General features: G+C 32.3%; 1 long non-coding RNA gene across 5 annotated transcripts in view; it reads left to right on the top strand.

Moving 5' to 3' along the window:
• Window positions 1–1987: 1987 nt before the first annotated feature.
• Window positions 1988–17590, top strand: part of LOC126753233 (uncharacterized) — a 36471-nt gene continuing 20868 nt past the window's right edge. Inside the window, exons 1-2 of one of the 5 annotated variants that reach the window (XR_007666109.1) lie at window positions 1988–2862; window positions 6786–7580. This is a non-coding gene — a long non-coding RNA (uncharacterized LOC126753233). Of the gene's footprint in view, window positions 3134–6782; window positions 7581–17590 lie in introns of all 5 variants that reach the window. The other 4 variants (XR_007666107.1, XR_007666108.1, XR_007666105.1 and 1 more) reach the window with 4 other exon arrangements.

Below are 17590 nucleotides of genomic sequence, written 5' to 3'. Positions count from 1 at the left end.
TTGAAAATGAGGCATATCCAACTTTTAGAGAGCTTTTAAGGTAAATAATTGAGCTTTTACAAAATTTTAAGGGTTTGGTGGTTAGTTCACAAATCAGAGAATCATAAAGTCTAAATATTTCTAACAATTGTCTGTGAATGTGAATCTTTAAAATTCTTTTCGTGTAAGCTTATAAAAATACTAATGGGATAGACTTAATTTAGAGGCAAAAATGTTGGTTAGTAGAGTCATTCGTTTTCATCTTACTTAAAACTTACTTCATCGCCACTAAAACTGTAAATATGCATCCATTAAGGACCGAATTTAGCCAGAAAAGCTCATCTATCAATCTAAAAAGATCAAAGTTCCTACACCCAATGGCTCTGACTTTAAGCTTTCATTGCAATAGTTCTTTTTAAGCATTATTTTCTGGACAAATTTTTGCGATTTGGTTCACTGAAGAATTAGGTGAATATTTTTTCAAATTTTGTAGAATATAAACTTTTTAAATTTAGATGCGAAAAAATTTAAATTCTCTTCGCGGATTATCCTCCTGCATTTTCAGTCTTAGCATCTCTTTTCTATACTATTTTCTAGGAGAATGTGTTGAAATTCTCACATAATCTGCATACATACTTGAACAGAGGCTATAAAATACAAATCCACATACATATGTATGTCCAAAGGGCAAATCCACATCATTTCCCTACTTCATGAGTCACATCAAGCCAAATACAAAACAAAAATACCACTAGCAGCTAAATATAGGCTTTAAAAGTCACGCAATGATAAGCTGAACCGCCAAAACTAATCCATAGCTAAATTATATATGTTTGTTTGTTATTTCCGTGCTCCATTGGAGAGCAACTTTTCTTTCACATTGGTCGCCTCTGGAACTATTAGAACTCTGGATATTGCAAGATTGTTGGATGCTACCAGAGAACACTGAAGGTCTGGACCGAAGTCTACATTAAAATAGACACGCTCAAGTGTTATAATACATTTTAGCTAACTGGTAATTAGAATTTATCTGTGTTGTATGCCGATTAGTGTAATTACATAATATATTTGTCACTAGGCTTACATTTAATGCATTCATTTACATAACCTTCAAGTGCAATTCGCCATAAAGAGGAAGTGTAATTAAACTTTCTACGTCGCTAATTAAAATGCTAACTCATAAGCCGACTAGGCACGATTCAAATGCGCAAATCGGCTGGCTTAGAATTGAAAATCGACAAGAATCGAAAGCAGCCAATCAATTTCTGCATTTCACAGACAGGCAATGTGCGATTTATGGCGAGCAGCACGAACACCGAAACTCAAACGCAGAGCACAGCGCACAAAACGCACCGTTTGTTGGTTTTGTTGTTATACATTGGTAAACGCACTCTTCGCGCCCCAACAATGCCGGCAGACAGTCCAACAGGCCATTGAAAGGTTGCCAGTGATGGGGCTGCTGCTGTTATGCTGACTTGACTGCCGCTGTTGCGCGCTTCGTTTCTGCTCTCTTCGGCTGCCTTGTTCACACTCATCTGGCTGATGGATTACTACCAGCGCGCCGATATGCTGCTCTTTATGCTTTACTTTTGCTTTTTCTTGCTTTTGGTTTTTGTTTTTCATTTTGTCGTTGCTATATTTTTTAGCACTCGCATATCTGTTCGCCTGTGCTGAGTGTGTGCCGCTTTCGGGGGTTCCGCTGTTGCTGCCTCCACTACTGCTGCTGCTATGGCTGTTGTTGCTCTTGCCGCCCAGCCGACCACACCATGCCATCGCACCACTCTTTGCTCTTTACCCGGTGTTGGCTCTGCTTTTGTTTATATCTCTGCGCTTGGCGCCTGCTTCGTCGACGATGAATTCGGTTTCTGCGTTGCTGGTGCTCTACTATGGTGCGACGGCGAGTATGGACAACAGCAGCCAGTGAGCCGATGAGTGGTGGTGAGCAGCGCGAAGCGCGGTGTTGGTGGACAGCAACAGCATATAAGGCACACACACACACAAACCGGCACTCAGCCGAGTCACTGTGTGTGGATTAGCTGATGGTATGCGCTGTTGTTGCTGGCAATGTTGCTCTTGGTTCGGCGCTGGTCGCTTTGTTGGTTGACTTTTGCTTGCTTTTGCTTTAATTTTCTGTTGTTTCTACTAATACTACTACAACAATGAGTACAACGACGACTACTGGTGCTGGTGCTGCTGCTGTTGCTGCTGAGTGCTTGGGTTGGCCTGACTGACTTGACTTGACTTGGCTTTGGCGCTGGTGTTGGCTGGCTCGTCGTCTGGTCTGCTGTCGGCGCAGACGGTCCGGTCTGCTCTGGTCTCTGGTGTGGTCTGCTCTGCAGTTGCGTTCGCGTTTCGAAAATAGTTACAAGATGTTCATCGAAGTGAATAGAACGTCTGAACGGGTGGTGGACTAACTAACTAACCAGCCAGCTAGTCAGCGCCAAGCAAACAGTAAGCAGTTGAGCCCGCGTACACCGCCGCGCGTTGCCTTACAATTGAAGTGTAGTGAAGTGAAAAACTCTCGGCTGTTGCTTTTATTTTTCTTTTTTTTCGGTGTTGTTTTTGTCGTTCATTCTTACTTTTACTATGCGGTTCTGTGTTGAACCAAGTGTCTGCGCCGCTGTGTAAGTGTGTGCGTGCGTGTGAGTGGTGTGTTGTGTTGAGTGGGATCTGCATTTCAGAGTCACAGAGTCGTCTATACTGTGCTGTCTGCTGGCCACTCATTTCAGTTCGGCAGCAACATCCGCAGCAGCCGAACCAGCGAATTTCAAAGTCGCCTCTTCAATTCAACCCCCAACGCAAACGCAGACGGTGCGCTAATTTTGTGTGTTCGAAACGCCCCTAAGAACTAGTGCGCTCCAACAAACTTTTGGAAAACGGAAAGTAATTAAATCATAAAATTTAAAATAAATTTAATTTTATCAAAAAATAAATAAAAAATTGCAACAAATTTTACATGTGAAATGCTCGCAAAGAAAGCGCAAAAATAAAAGTGAAATGGAAATGCACCAAAATTAGAATTCCTTTCTTCTAACATTACGGCGCATAGTTGTGTGGAGGCAGTGTAGAAAAAAAAAGCGCAAAACAAACCGAATAAATAAAATATAAAAAAAATTTAAAAAAAAAACAAATGCAAATAGTATTACTTAAGTGAGTAAATATTTATGTATTTAAGTGTGTTCGTACGTATGTGCATGCAAATGGGCTTATACATATGACTAAATACATAGCAAATTTGCAAATTAATTTGAAAAAAAAAATCATGAAATGTGTGCGCCAGCGACGCGGCTGTATTGAATTTAAGTTGTTTCAAAAATATTTGAATTTTTATGAATTAAAGCAAGCAACTTAATTTTGTTGTTGGTGAAAAAATGGCAGAAGACAAAAATGTGCAAAAATGCAGAAAATAAAAATTAAATTAAAGCAAACATAATTTTATATTAACTAAAAAATTGAATTACACAAAAAATAAAAAAAAAAATAATAAAAATAGAAGTAACCTAAAAAATAAATATCAAAAAGCTGAAATAAAAATAGATAAATTATTAAAAAATTGAATGAGATTTTCAAATAAGTTAAAATAAATAGAAATAAATTAGTAAAAACGTATTAAATAATTTAAGATTTAATGTTAAGTTCACAAAAATGAAAAAAATGGTTATAAGAGCTAATTTTAACATAAACGGAAAAAATAACAAAATATAAAAAAAAATTAAATCATTTCTTAAAACCATCTAAATGCAATCCAAAGAATTGTAAAACATGCTTTAAAAATTGATTTTCAAATTACAAATTTTCTCTAATAAAAAGCATAAAAACAATTTATTAAAAACTAATTTAATTTGATTTTAAATTTAACTTTTTAAAGCGTTCTTCTTGCATATTTGAAAACAAAAAATATTTAAATTATTTCATTCGTTTTTTCTTAATTAAATTAATTAAATTTTAATTAAAAAATTTATTTGTCTCAACAAATAACATAAATAACTAATTACTTAATTTAGAATTTAATTCATAAAAATTAAAAAAAAATTGAGGCGTTAAATACTTTTTTTAATAAAATTTTTGAATTTTAAACTTATGCACATTTAAAAAAAACCTAACTATGTGTTAAAACTAAAAAAATAATTCGCTTAAAAAAATATTTATTTTAATTGTAAATTCAATAAAAAATCAAACAAAAATAAAAAAATAATTTTATATGTAAAAAAATCGTAACAAATTAAAAAAATACAAAAATTTTCGACAAAAGTTAAATTAAATAAAATTAAAATAAGAAGAAAAATTAAAAATTAAATTAAATTAAAAATAATACTTTAATAAGTTAAAGCTTTTTAATTACATATTTGAAAATAAATAATATCAATTTATATAAATTTTTAAAAAATAAAAAATTTAGTTCAAATATTGCAAGTGATTTTTGTAAAAAAAAAAACAGAAGCTGATAAAAAAACATGTTCCTATATAATTAGGACCATTAAGTGAAGAATTTGAAATGAAGAAACTAAAGCCATGATTTTTGAAAATAAAACTGAAAAAATATATTCCTTTATAATTTGGAGCATTAAGTCAAGAAATCGATGTGAAGTAACTATACAAGTTTTTTTAGAAGTGAGTGTTGCATTGAAAAGGACAATAACCTAAAAAAACTAAGCTTCAAGTTTTATAGAGAAATTACAATTGAAACATGGAAACTACGAGAAATGTGAAATTGTATAAGTTCAGCTTAAAAACGGTGATATTTGAAAACATTATCAAAATCTGTGAAATGCAAGCTATGATTTAGAAATTAAGTAAGAGAAAAAAAGCTTATAGAGTTACTGACGAAGCTAAAATATACAATTTAGGTTTGGTATGCTTAAATACATTCTATAAAAATAAAAAAAAAACTTATAAACGATCAATCAAAACGAGACTAAAATAAAGTGCACGAATTTCTCAAAAAAAATGAGAGAACGATACACAAAGTGCACTCCAAACACAAACGAAAAAAAATATTGTTTAATAAATGTGTTTTATTTTTTATTTCGATGGCAGCATAATTAATTAAAATTCCCGCCTAACAAAAAAAACGAAAACAAATGGACAAATAATATTGTCAGCAAAAACAGTGGCGAAAAATCGAGCAAAACTGCAAATCTCGTGACTAGTTTTTGCTTTACTTTTTCTGCCAATTTGTGCTGTGAAAAAAATATAAATATTTTGTTAAACGAAAATCGTGATGCGCCGAATGCGCGTGCGACACCAAACAAAAAAGCTGTTTTCTAAGCAAAATTATAAAGTTGTTGTTGTAGTAAATATACAAAAATACGAAATATTATAATTAATTTGTCGGCTATGCGAGCTGCCGCTGACAGCCGCTGCAAGCGAAGCGCGTAAAAAAAATACAGAAAAACTGAGCAGCAGCAGCAATAAGGAACAAATAATGGAAGACACGCGCAAAACAGTGCAAGAATTATTAAAAAATATATATACATATTTATATGCAATATGTGTGTGTGATGGCTTGTGCAAAGTGTCAAATAATGAATAAGCTGCGCTGCACGAATGGAAACAACAGCCGTAAAAAAAATAGTTTTTATATTTTTGTGGCAACTAATCAGTGCAAACTGTGCGACTACAATAACAATAACCAAAGAACGATAAAATAATGACGTTAAGTGTTAGGCTAGTAGAAACGATGTTTTGGGCGCAACATGTTTCGCAAAGAATCAACAGACAGCAATAAACACCAAAGCAATAAAAAGTGTGTGGCTTTTGCTCGGTGAATTGTCACACAAAAAAAGAACAATAGAAAGTAACGGAAAAATAAGTGACTGATAAAAAAATGCTTGAAAGAAACAACAACTGTTGTTTTAATACCACGATTTATTAAATTTGTTGAGACACTGTGTTTGTGTTTGTGTGTGCAAAATGACAAAAAACAAGTTGGCGAAACAGTTCAACAACTGATAAAAATCTGCAAATAAACAGCGAAATTTTTTGAAATATTATTTGATAATTGTGCTTAGCGTTTTTAATGCTTATAGAAATTTTATGCGAAAATCATGCAATTTAGGGGTAACATGACATGTTTTTTTTCTGAAAATATGAAAGAATAATGATAATAAAATTTAAAAATTTGTTATACGAATGAAAACTAAATAAATATGAAAAAATAATTTATTATTATTGTTATATAAAAAATTAATACGAATGAAAACTTAATTAAAAAACTGAATAACTTAAAAAATTTAAATTTAATATTTTTTTCAAAATTTTATTATATTGTAAGATGTTACATTTGGAAAACTGGATAAAAAAATTAAAAAGCACAAAACACGCCAGAGAAATTATTTAGCTGCCATTTGGTTAACCACACACAACAAAAATATGCTCGAACTCGCACAAAAAAAAAATAACAGCAAGCCTCCAAAAATCTAATTTTTTCAAGCTTTTCTATATTTATTTTTTTTTTTTGTTTTTTTCTTAATTTTTTTTAATCATTTTTTGAGTGTTTTCCTTTTATTAGTTTTTAAGTTTTTTTTTGTTTTGTTTTTTAAATTTTCTTAAGTTTTTTTCTTTTGTTTGGTTTTGTGTTTTTATTTTTATTTTTTTTTTGTAGTGAATTTCTTTATTTTAGTGTTTTTTAGTAATTTTTTTTTAATTTCCTAAGGTTATTTTTTAATTTCTTAGTGTTTTTCTAACATATAATAATACCCTTAATATTTCAGCCTTCGAAAAGCCATCTCAAACTAATTGCATTTGTTGCGCGCTGCTTTCACACAACTAAAATTATTTTATTAATTATTTTTTTCCTTTAGTAGGCAACATCAAAACGGCTTTATCAAACAAAAATGCATTAGCACCAATTAAAAACTGCAATAAGAACACAGAACGACGAAAGTGAAATGTGAAAAAATAAAATAAATCAATTGAAAAAGTGTTAAAAAAACAAGAAACAAAACAAAAAATTACGTACAAAACAGCAAAAGCAACAAGTGAAAATGTATTTAAAAAATAACAGCATTTGAAAATATAAAAAATGCTAAAACAATAGCACTTCTAAATTAGTGAAAACTCAATAAACAAAATAGTGACTGTGAAACCCAGTTTAAAGTTATAACAACTTCACTTACACTAACAACAAAGTGCTAAAAAGTGTGTAAAAAAATATTTATCAAAAATTCATATGCTGAAGCAACAACTTTTTTATGGTGAAAAGGTGAAACAACAATTACAAAAATTCATATTTTAAAAGCGGATTCATATTTTGTAAACAAAATAAAAACAAACGCCAAATAAACCAATCAAAGTGCCAAAAGTGTGTGTCAAAACAAAAAGCAAGCATCAAAAATTCCACGGCAAATATAATATTTTCGGAATTCCGTTTTTATAAATACGCATATAGATATATCGGTTTGTGCGCATAGCACACTGACTTACATATACATTCACGTATATTGGAGATATTACTTTATTATAACTGCATTTATATACATACATACATACATTTTTGGATATCGCCATGCAAATAACGGATATAGTCTTTTGTGAGACGAAAAATTGAAAAAGAACTTTGTTATATACCAACTATATATATATTTTATATACAAAAACAGGTGAGTGAGCAATAGTAAAGAAAACAAATGAAAATTTAAAAAGTTGGTACATTGTTTTAAAAATTTTAAAACAAAAAACATATAAGAAAAATAGTTCGCTATTTTCAACTTAACATACTTACAAATAGTGTTTTCAAATATTTTCGCCATTTTCTAGAGATATTGTTGAAGATTAGCATAAAACTAACGTGACGTCACAAAAAACTACTCTCAATTTTTGCATTAAAGCGACGGTTTCTGAGATTATACTTGAGGCTCTTCCGCTTTTTTGACTTTAATAACTATAGTTCCCAAAAACTCTGTGACTTACACTGTCGAAACTTGTAAATATTACACTTTTAGCGTCTTTGTTGTTGTTATATATAATTATTATAATATTATTTAGTAATTTAATGGCAAATTATCTAAATTATATCTAATTTTGGTTTTATATAATTTATACATAAATATGTATATATCAATCAGAGTTATCAGTCTTTTATAAGCCACCGTCGGCAAAACATTTTTGTTAACATTTCGAGGAAATCTTCGCTGAAACAGTTTCCAGAAGTGGTATTATCATTATAACTTTAATATTTAGTTTATGATACTTGTCACTATGCCACAAGGAATAGTCAACGGTGGCTTTTAACTTCAGTTAACCCAACAAACTTAAAAGAATACAAACCGCATAACAATACCCAAAACTAAGGCTTCAGGCCTTCCGATAAGTCGAAAAAGTCTTACTCTAATCCTCTAATGCTGCCAATTTATACCTTACAAACATTCCAAAATTGTGAAATTGCCTTATCTCTATTCAACTTAGTGAGTTGCCTGTTCGTTTCGTCGATCTTTAAGTATTCACAAACCGACGGCAGATGATTTCATTCCTAATGTCTACATATTTATGTATTGCTCAACGTTTTGGTGAGCTTTCTAGCTGTTCAAAGATTGTCATGGTTCTGTTTGGATGGTCTAGGAGAAAATTTCCAAATCTAGCTAGTTTTAAAAATATTGTTTAAAGTCTTCTAAGGTATATTTTTCGCCTTTTGGAAGATATAGACAATTTCTTGCTATTGATTTGGTCCTTAATAATGTTCGTATAGGTTTTTGGTTTGTATTGATCCCAACTAATCGTAGATTTTTTTCACAAGACTTTCGTTTTCCCAAGTTTTTTTTTTTTTTGAAAAAGGTCGATTTATATACATACATTCCAACTAATCTCATAGTACTTCTATTTCGCAATGGCAGATTTTTTCTGAAAGTCTTCGTTTTCCCGCGATATTTGAAAAGCTGTCGATTCAGTTTTGTTTTATCACATATTCCATTATACAGCGCTGATTTTAAAATTTCTTTAAATGCTCGGTGGTTGATCTAATGAGTGGTTCATAAATATAAAAAAAAAATGTACAGAAAAAATTATTCTATATAAATTATGTTAGATTGAAATTGAAAAATGTTATATTAATAAAAGGTTATATTTTGACCTATAGATGGGGTAGATAGTGAACCGGAAGGTCGAAAATATTTATCTTATGTAAATATATGGGGCCATAGCGAAGGTTTAACCCTATTCAACCCATTTTTGGCACAAGTTTGTTTCGATCCCGATATTTTTTCTAAGCTTTTTCGACAAAGCAAATGGTTTGGAAAAAAAAAATCTGAAATTTTTGTACTTCTGAACCATTCATAGGCATCTTCAAATGTCTGTGAACCAAAAGCATATGAAATTTATTTGAATGCAAAGACTTCTAGCAATGATAACTCAAATTTTAAATAATCTTTAATTAATTTGCTAGTTAAGGCATCACTAAATCTTTCGCTATAATTTTGCTGACAACAAAAACATTTGAGAACAGACAATAAATTGAATACGCTTGCAAGGCAATAAACCCATTCAGCCACCTAAATACGCCTGAATCAGGCAAATTCATCAAAAGCGTGTATGAATGAGAAGCGTGAGCGATTAAATATGTGTGTAAAATTAAATTTCTACGAAAGGATGTGGATAAGGAAAGTGAGCTGAGGGCATAAATACACTGAAATGCGTACAAACCTACACATATACAAACAAACATACATATTATATTTAGTGTACAACGAACTGTAAGCGCTTGATGGATTGCTGCACACAAATATATACTATATATATATATGTATGTGTTGTGGGTATATAAATATAACGTGTGACAGGCACTTCCTAGATGCCAACAACAACAGGCCGTAAATAAGAAAATAGCAATAATGTGACAAAGTGTAGGACAAATTGCAATTAAAAAGTGCAATGAGTGAAAACAACGACCGCAAAAGGTTGACGGAAAATGTGACAAACTGCCGCGCGCTTTTTTAATTGTAAAATAATGAAAGTTCAAACAAAAAGGTGTAAAGCACATATACAAATATGAAGAAATCGTAAAAATAGCGCGAAAAGTTGAGCGAAGAAAGTCAATCATCCCGACAAGGCTCAGCAACCACTTAAACCCTGCAACTTGCAGCCTTGCCAGCGCTCAAGAACATGTGGCGAAAATTAATTACACTGTCACATCAATCAGAGAATATTATGAGCTCGAAAGGAGGAAAAGCATGTAATTTCGAAAACATGTGAAAAATAAATGGATTAAAATAATGATAAAAAAGTAAAATAATCAAAATACAGTTTAAAATTTTTTAATTTAAAAAAATAATTTAAATGAAAAAATAAGAAAAAAAATTTTAAAAAATAATTTAATTTAATAAAAAAAAATTGTAGTCAAAGCAAAAACAAAACATTAAAAAAATATTTTTTTTTTACTAAAAATGTTTAAAAAAATTATTCAAAACATTTGAATAAATTAAAAAGTATTAGAAAAATTATAAAAGTAAAAAATAATATTTATTAAAGAAGTACAAACAAAAAAATGCTTAGAGAGTTTACTTCGTAGCTTAAAACATTATAAAATTATTCATAAAAATTAAAATACTATTAAAAAAATGTTTTAAAAATTAAAAAAAAAATAAACAATTAAAAGAAATATAAAAAATATTTTAGAAAAAAAATATTATAGAATACTATTCAGGAAAAAATATTTTAAGAAAAATTAAAATTTAAAACCAAATAAAAAATAAATAAATTTCAAATAATTTAAAAAAAAATAAAAATAAAAATGGTTAAAAATAAAATAAAAATAAAAACTGAAAATAATTAAACTAAAAATAAAAAAAAACAAATTAAATATAATAAATAACACCGCAAAACGAATTCTCGATTTATTATGGTCACAGCAACAAAAAAAACAACAACAATGCTTGCAGGCAAACGAACACCTTCATCAAGGCAAATCAAAGCCGTTGACAACAATAAAGATACTACACACGCACACATGTCTACAGATATGATCCCCATATGCTGAAAATGTATGTATGTATGTATTATATAAATTACATATATACTTTCTGGCGTTGACACTGATGCGTGTAGGGACAATGACGCGCAACGGAGACGGCCGGCCAACCCACCGCGCCGCTTAATCCCGTGCAACGGCACTTGCATCTGCTAAAAACACAAAGCTGAAAAAAGTATGCCAAAAAAACACGCGACGATGCCTAGCTCATCACTCGCCCCACCCACAACTCATTTTGTTGTGACAATGTCAAATTTGAATGTAATAATTCTCCGCGTTTTCCTGACGCATGTCATGGATATTGTTTATTGTTGTTGCTTTCTTTATTTCGCACACATTTTTTGCCGAGCACTTGCTGCCGCCAACTTTTGATTTATTGCCGCGAATGCTCGATAATTTCGTCTTAATTATGGATTTTTTTTATTGAAAATTGTCGCCTTTCTTAAAATTATGACTACTCCAAGTGTGTGTATGTGTATGTGTGAGTGTCGTTCAAGAAAATTACACTTAAAACCGCAGCTGGACAGCCTCGGTTGGAGAGACAGCTGGACAGTTGGACAGCTGGGCGCATGAACTGCACCGCCAGAGGCCAGACATGGGTGACAAAAGCTTTGACACATCACAACTGGTGCATCCAGCTGACATCTACACATACACACGTGTGTGTGAAGAAAAGAAAACCCCGTTAAAATATGTGACATTTTGTTTATTTTAATGCCATCAGCTTACGCAGACAAAACAAAGGCGTTTTCCTCGGGAAATGCGATACTTTTACCTTCGCTTTTTAAGTGTTTTTCAGTGGAATGCTAAGCGACGTGAGGGAGGGGGTGTAAAGTGTAGAAAGTTCAATACTATGCCTGAGCAAGTGATGACTCTTTAAGACAAAGGTGATGGGAAGAAGATGGTGTAAATGCACTTTTAAATAGTAATGACCGACTAACGACGAATTTGAGGCTAGATTGAACATGGTCTCTTCCCAGTAATCTTTTAGCACCTACCCGGTAATGGATTCAAAATTTCTTTCTGGTGGGAGTGGTTTTGAATTCCCCTTCTGGACCCGCCATTACCTTTGGGACTCTATATTATAGTTTTTTATATATGTTTAATATATATTTTATAAAATCCTTCATAGATCGATAACGGTGGGATAAATTTCTTTCTGAATACAGAAAAATTTTCTTCATAGAGGAGACAACTCCGGTCATGGGGCCGACAATAGCATATGGTTAGGTCAGATATAATGTCATGGATTTTTCAGTGTTTTTTATATCTTTAATGAAAGCTATTAAATTCAGAACCGGAGTTTGTGAGAGAGCTTTGGCATTAGTATATATATGTATGTATGTATATATTTTATAAAATCCTTCCGATAACGGTGGCATAAACTAAATACCTCGGGAGACAAGTAGTACAGTAGTATAAGGTTACTTAATGTCAGTTTCCCTACTCAAAAAAGAAGAGCAAGCACTTCTATTAAGCTCAAAAGCTTCTCGTTTAATCCGGAGCGACTGACGAACGCATTGTCTTACAATTTATCAATGATACAGGATGATGAGTAACAAACTGTTGGATTGCTTTAAATAAGAGATTTTGAGCCTCATAATTGGAAACACCCAGATTGGCATAACATATATAGTTCATAATTGTAGATATAGTATATAGATCCCACCTTTGGATCTTGAATTACTCATTTCTTCACTAAAAATATTATATATCTTAGTTAATATCATGATCTTGAGATCTTGCTTTTGCTTCTGCTGAAATTGTATCTGAACCGACATTCACCCTTTAACACGGAACTCGGTGCGTTTTGAGAATCTTCTCAAAAAAGAATCAGGAATCTTTTGAAAAGATAATAGATATATTGAGACCTAACCTAGAAAAGAAAAAAAAGCTGTTTCAGACCCTATGGAATTTTTTCTTTTAGTCTTAATCTCACTTTTTTGATGGATCGAGATAGTTCCGAGATACAAACTTATAAAATCCGATCGATGAGTCTTAGATCAACAAGCAGATAATGAGCCAGTAAACTAAAAAAAAACAGCAAATACTCAATTAATAATAACAACAAAAACTACTTTATGCAATTCGGAACCTCAAAAGCCATTTAACGAAATTTACGAAACCCTGAAAAAATATACAAAAAATTTTAGCGAAAGTTTTAACAATTCACATAAATGCTGTTATTTACTTTACTAGGTATATATGTATGCGTGCTGTAAAATTGTTTATTTTCGTATCAATTCAGATTCGCTATCTTTGTATCTTTGCTTTACATATTCATACAGACACACACATACACTCATTCCTACTGGCGAGCACATCTTTCAATACTGTCAATCTTTTGCGCTGCATAACCCTGTTGAGCGTTTATATTTTAAATGCATGCATCCATATGTACATGCATAAATAAACAAACACTCACACATACATTGTATATATTTATATATATTTCACATTGCATTTAAGGTCACCACTGACACACCTCGCCTTGATGGCCTGCAACTGCTTGAAGCTGAAAAGACACGCGTTCTTCAACTTACATACCTACAGGTGTATATGTGTATGTGCGTATGCTTGTATGTTATATGCCTTACTGCACATACCTGTAGCTCTATAAATTCGGCCCCTGTATTTGTTTAAACAATTTGCGCCATACTTCTTGACCTCGAAAGCGGCAGATTTGTGTGTGCCCGCCCGCATGCTGCTTTACTTTCAGCAATTCAACCAACAATATTTACAATATCCACGCACACATACATCCATATATACATTTATATGTGTTTAGTTTTACGTATGCTGTGTAGCATCATCTTCAAAGCAGCGTGAGTGTAAACAAATTAACGAGAAGCTAGAAGATCTGCATTTTACCGGCTGTGCTTGACCATTGATTTGGCAGCTGTGGCTAAAATGATGTACACCAACAGTGGTAGCGAATTTGGCAGCAAATATAAATAAATACAATTTTTTTTTAAATTTTCAAAAATAAAAAAAAAATAATAATATTAAAATATATATTTCTTAAAATATTTACAATTTTTACAAAATAATATTAATAAGCGATAAAAAATTAGAAATTTTTTTGTCAAAATTAAAAAACAAAAAAGACTTATTTTTGACAAAACTCTATTTCTTCTTTTTTTTTTTTGTTTTTTTAATTTTGAAAAAAAAATTCTAATATTTTTATCGCTTATTTATAAAAATAAAAGTAAATGAAGCTTTCATTTTTGACAAAACTCCATTTCTTAAAATTAAGTCTATTTTTTGGTTTTTTTTTTTTAATTTTGACAAATTAAGTTTATTTTTTTTTTCAATTTTGACAAATATCGCTTATTTATATGAATTTTTTACCATTATTTTATTTCTTTTTTTAATTTTACTAATACTTTTTTTATAATTTTTTATTATTGTTTTTTATATTTGGCATTTTTCATTAATATTTAATATTATATATCATTATTTTTATTTTTAATTTTAATTTTACTATGTTTTTTAATATTCTATTATTCTTATTTCAAGCCTTTTATTTTTTCCTGTTTATATACTTTATTCAATTTTGATAATTTGTTATAATTTATTTATTTTTTATTTTTTATTTTATTTTTTTTTTTCATTTTACTAATTTTTGTTTTACCCTTTTTATTTTATTTCTCTATTTTCTTTTACCTAAAACCCAAAATCTATATTTTCTGCAATTTACCCAAATCTGTCTATTCTTACTTCAAGCTTTTTTTCATTTTTTCTTCTTTTTATTCCAAATTGAACACTGATTTCCTCAGCCGCTGCGCTGCTGTTACAAACAAAATCTAATTAAAATCAAAGCAAAGCAAAAAAAATTGGAAGCCAAATCTCAAAAAGCATAAAACCGACCATCGCGGCGGAAAGTATTTAAATTTTCGCCGATTTTCCTATTTACGAGCATTTCTGCGCTGTTTCAGCTTCTGCAGACGCGAACACGAGCCAAAATTATTGGCAGTTGTCCAAATTTCATGGTTAAGACGGAAAAAAGAACGGTCGTGGCGTTGCGCCAAAGCGGCTGACGGTAGCTCTTCGTGCTAAGAAGTGTTGGACCCGTAGATGGTTGAGAAGCTGCTTGGTATTTCAGCACTGTCCGTCGGCCATTTGTGTTAGTTGTTCGTTTTTGCTTGAACTGTTGCTTTTAGTTTGTGTTTTTTGCTGTTTCTAGTTTCTTTTTTTTTTGTGAGTTTGCTTATTTTTGGTTTTTTGTTTTCTTCTTCGTTATCGCTAATGTTAGGCGTTGGTTGCTCTGTGTTGAGGTTTAGTGTTGTTGTGGGTTTTAATTTCTTTTTTTTTTCTTTATGGTGGTTTTGGCATTCTTTTTGTCAATAACTGTGGTTTAATGGATTAAATTTTCGTTAGTATATACTTCCATATATATTGTTTTTGCCTCTTTCTTTTACTGATAAACTCAGCCTAACTACGCCGATACCTATTTCGATCTTATCTCAGTTTTTTTTATCAGTATTATTGGTTACTGTTTTAAGGACGATGATAGTATATGTATGTATATTGTGTAAATCTTTCATCAGAACCACCCTTTATACTTTTCTTTAGACTCTGCGTGGCTTTTTTAAAGTCGATCTCTTTCGAACTAAAAATATAGCCACTTAATCCACATTTGGGAAATGTTCCGACATCATTTGTATCAAATATAACGAGTTCTATTGGCTTACTTTGGTCTTAAGAACAGTCTTCATATTGGGAGCATTACCGATGGATCAAAATCAATATTTTTCGTGCATACTCGGTAAAATAGAGCTTATAAGAGAACGCACCAACGACTCCTCATATCTCAATGGTCCAGTTAGGACTCAGCTTTACAGTATTATATCAATCTATACTAAGACTGCTTCATCTAGTTTGAAAGATCGCTGAATATGGACCACATATGACCGTCTCCACCACACTTTCGACAGAAAGTTGATTAAATATGAGACTATAAAGCTTCTATCTGCTGAGTTATTGTCATTCTACCGCTTCTTACTCGATAAGAACCCAACACGGCCGCATCAGACTAATACCACACTATTCCTCGACTACAATGGATTTATTTGCGTCACCTCAGCTGTACCACGCATAATGCGGACACCATCTTGCCCGCAATTCTGTCATGTTTTCTTATGAGACACTTTGTCGGAAGGCATGCGTTCATAATTTCAACGAAATACATTTTGGTCTGCCCTCAAACGAAAACAAAAACCCGCACACATTGCCACGCCGACACTCGAATTGACAGGCAATGGCATCGTAAACTTTTTCGGCGCTAAAGCGTGTCGGCTAAGTAACTAAGTGCTTGGGTGTGGGCGTGCGCCCTCTCTCCGCTCCGCACCACCCCCACTGGGGGTCGCAAGACAATAGCGAAACTAAAATAGATTAGAAATGCTGAAATACAAAGTTGGGCAGCACTTTGTTGCACGTACTTAAAGGCAGATGGGCCCGCGCACACGAGCGGCCAATGCTTGTTGCAACAAACTGTGACGATTTCTTGCTTCTTGCCTTGGACCGCATTTACGTATAGCCTACGTGTAGAAGCACACGGCTGCTGACTAGTGCTAGTGCTAGTACTAAGTAAGTGGCTAGCGAACATTTCGACATTTGTTCTTGTTACGCGCTCAATATATTTTTGTTATTTTTGTTTTTTGTGCTAGCATGTCCCATTCGTTGGTCCACCGCGGACTGTGCGCCCGAATTCTGTTTGTCGCTGTGCGAGGTCAGTCGGCCCATGTTGGCTGCTAGCCGCTGGCGCTGTCTGTTGTTGTTGTAGTTGTTGCTGGCGCATCTTTTGCTTCTTGCCTGCCACGAATCGTGTGTGCACTGGTCATCATTAACGGTTATTTTTAAACAAATTAAAAAGGCTGTCAAATGTTGCGCTGCCGTACCCCTCCACCCCCCGCTCCTGCCGGCTGTGTGCGGTTTATTTTGGTTATTGTTTACCGGTTTGTGGTTCGGTAATTGTTTTGCTGCTGGCGCTGGTTTTTGTTGTTGTTGTTACAGTTGGCAATGTGGTTGTTGTTGTTGCTTTGAGTGACATTTGTTGCCAGCACCATTGCCATCGGCAATATTTGGCCGCCTGTCGCGCTGTCGAACTGTCCCACTGCTTTTTGCTGCTGTTGATTTAAGTGTATGTGTGCTAGTGTTCATGTATAAGTTCACATGAGTGTATGCATGTGTGTGAGTGACGGCTGCTGCATGTTGCGCCCAGCAGCAAAACATTTCACTTGGCGTTCTTTACAGTTATTTAGTTTTTATTTATTTTTTTTTTTTTTGTATATTTCTTGTTGTTATTGTTGTTGGCTGCTGCTGGCGCATTTTTCGCCACTCAATTCAATTTGTGCTTTGTTTTTGTGAGCCAAGGCAATTTCTTTTACGCTATTCCCTGTGTGGCTGAGTGTTGCCACTGAGTGGAAGCAGATGCATAACTGTTGTTTTTGTTGCAGTTGTGTATTTGTAATGCACTCAAATTTTATTTCCTTCAATATTTGCAATAAAATGATAAAATTACAAAAAAATTTTAAATTTCACAGAAATATTAAATAATAATTAAAATTAAAAAAAACCGCTTTTTATATAATATAATGTTTTATACAGAAATCGTCAAAAAAAAATATAAAAAATATGTATATTTATTTT

Source organism: Bactrocera neohumeralis, chromosome 3 (assembly GCF_024586455.1).
Source record: "Bactrocera neohumeralis isolate Rockhampton chromosome 3, APGP_CSIRO_Bneo_wtdbg2-racon-allhic-juicebox.fasta_v2, whole genome shotgun sequence".
Taxonomy (NCBI): Eukaryota; Metazoa; Arthropoda; class Insecta; order Diptera; family Tephritidae; genus Bactrocera; species Bactrocera neohumeralis.
The sequence above is the reverse complement of the archived record's forward strand: the minus strand, read 5'-3'. Positions and strand labels throughout refer to the sequence as shown.